Here is a 2,909-nt window from a genome sequence, read left to right on the forward strand (position 1 = left end):
CAGAGCTGGTTTTACTCTTTATAAAAATGAAGTCTCCCAGTAAAAACTGACTTATTTCTCCCCATTAATCTTTAAATTGCATCACTAAAAATGTGGTTATACACACCAATTTTATAATAGATTTTAATCACTAGAATGACTAACTGCTTCTAAAAGCAGTACTGCCTCAACTGCAATGTGATTTGGTAGTCAATATTCCTATTTTCTGATAAAAAAGGAGATTTTATAAGAAGAAACCTTGGGCTCCTTATGGTTTCATTGATCAAGAGAACATTTCCAAGCAAACATTTCTTAATAGGTTGATCACAGATCTGGGGTCTTCTCTGCTCATAATGTCACTGCCAGACATAATTGTGTTAGCTCCTGCATCTGCACACTTATGGACAGTGTTAGGACCTATTCCTACATTGACCTCTATATCCAGATATAGGAACTGGGTCCTCAACCAGAGAACCTTTGGCAACAAATCTTCCATGAATGTCTGTACTCTAAACCCAGGTTCCACTGTCATAACCAAGGCCATTATCTATTTGATTAGCCCATGATGCCAAATACTTATAAAGTGTAGTTCCTGGTTTGATGGCAAGGCCAACCTTCAATCCTTTCTCCCAAATGTCTTTCATTATAGCCCTTGGGTTCTCAGTAGATTTGAGATGAAAGGTGTATTGACTGGCTCCTGCTATAGCCATTGGCTTTACCTACTGTTCCAGCCTTGCCACCATCATGAGCATGTCAAAGAAAGGGTCCTGGCCTAGCTTCTTTCTGAGGCTTTCTACCATGGTGTGACCAAAGGTGATGCTAGAAACAAAATGCCCGCCTATTATATCCAGGTGCAGATAATCCACCTCAGAGTCAAGCATCTGGAAGCACTCAGCCCCTAATTTGGCCAGGTCACTATTGAGGATGAACAGGCCAGTCTTGCAATCTGATGCCATAGTGCTGGTTCCCAAGAGCCTATGTCCCTTTTCTTTTTATACAAGACCATTGAGATTCTGAAAAACAATAGCCAGAAATGCATATTATCAACTCATAACTTCTATTTTATGCTCCACCACAGAAGTCTCCCTCAGGCTAGAGACACATATCATGGATATATATATGAAAAGAATATGGGAGGAAAAATAAAATGAATAAAATGCACATTCATGTCATGTATATTTCAGGTACAAAAAATCTAAGTTTTTCCTAAATATTAATAAAACTCTTCAGGTATATAAAATCTGCATGCTTATTAATGTATCTATTTTAGACATACTAAAGTAAGTGCTTTCGTTTTTAATTTCAGTAATTGAACATTTCACTCCTTTCTATTCAATATCTACTGTGAGCTAAGTACAGGGAGAAAATAAACAAAAAGCAGACACAATTCCTGACTTTGTGGAGTTTAGATTTTAATGGCAGCATGCATGGTAATCAATATCAAACAAATGTAAAATTGAAAGTACAACATGTTTTATTAAAGAGAGATATATTATGCCCCCAAAGAATATAATATGGAGATATGGCATAGTCTAGGAGATCAGGGAGGCTTTCCTGAAAATGTGATGCTCCAGATAAAGGAAGAAAGAACTGAACGGGAGTTTGAATGATGTGATACAAAGCTGGAGGCATTGGTGGGCCCCATATGGAGTCTTGACAACAAGTTAAGTACTTGGTGTTTATCTGAGAGCAGTGGGAAAACAATAAAGATGTGTAGAGTGATATGATCAACTACAGGTTTTGATTTGATAAGCTCATCTGACTGCAGTTGTGGAAAATAAATTGGAGTGAGACAAGGGTGGATTTGGAGTGACTTACATCATCTAAGACAATAGTAACTAGGACATGTATGATGTTGCTGAAAATGAGATAAAGTAGAAGAATTTGAAAAATACTTAAGAGGCTTAAAATAACAATTTCATAATGAATTAGGTATTGGTAAATGAGTGATTAATAATTTCATGATGCAGAATTTCAAGTCTAATCATTTTCTTGCTTAGCATTTTTTTCTGGGCTGACCTAACAACAGAAAGTTATGTTAAGCAGACTCCTCTGTTAAGTATAAGCCAATATCATCTTTTAACACAAGACCCTTCCCTTTTCTTTCTTTATTTTTCCCTTTCTGCATGGTTCCTTTACATCTCCTTATAGTTACCCACTCTAAGCCCTGTCCTAGCTTGGCGTGTTATAACAAAATACCATATACTGGGTGGATTAAAGAACAGAAATTTGTTTCTCAAATTTCTGAAAACTAGGAAGTTCAAGATGAAGGTTCTGGCAGATCTGGTCTCTGGCAATTGCCCAATCCATGACTTGCCGATAGTCACCTTCTCTCTCTAAGCTCACATGGCCTTTCCTTGGTGCATGCTCCTGGAGTGAGCACTCTCCTTTCTTTTTGTCTTTTTGTAAGGGCATTAATTTCATCATGCAGGCCCTACCCTCCTGACCTAATCTAACCTTAACTAGTTTCCAAAGGCCCCACCTTCAAATACGCATTGAAGATTAGAGTTTCAACATATAAACTTAGTACAGGTAACAAACATTCAGTCCATAGCAGGCCCTTAAACTTATTGTTGTGTGTATATGTGTATGTTCAATTCACATAAGTGATACAGGTATAATGCTGTAAATCCCATTCTTTTCTCCTATGTTTTTCACTCAATGCTGGTAATGATACTCGTGCCGCTATATATGTACTTAGTCCATTGCTTCTTTCTGATGTGTGGTGTTCCATAGTAACCATCACTGTATTTTAATTATTCAGTCCCCTAGCCCTGAACACATAGATTATTGTAAGCTTCCATTAAACTAAACGCAGTTGCAATGATTATTAGCATACCTTTTGTTCTCTTACAAGCTAACATATGAGTTTTTCTCTAGTAAAATAGCTAGATTTAAAGCATATGCATAATTAATTTCACTTAATATTT

The 2,909-nt window shown here is 36.8% G+C and overlaps 1 pseudogene; it reads right to left on the reverse strand.

Annotated features, from left to right (window-relative positions):
- Window positions 1-262: 262 nt before the first annotated feature.
- On the reverse strand, window positions 263-935 carry LOC123649792 (annotated as a pseudogene).
- Between the last annotated feature and the right edge of the window lie 1,974 nt (window positions 936-2,909).

Source organism: Lemur catta, chromosome 1, assembly GCF_020740605.2.
Source record: "Lemur catta isolate mLemCat1 chromosome 1, mLemCat1.pri, whole genome shotgun sequence".
In the NCBI taxonomy this organism is placed as follows: domain Eukaryota; kingdom Metazoa; phylum Chordata; class Mammalia; order Primates; family Lemuridae; genus Lemur; species Lemur catta.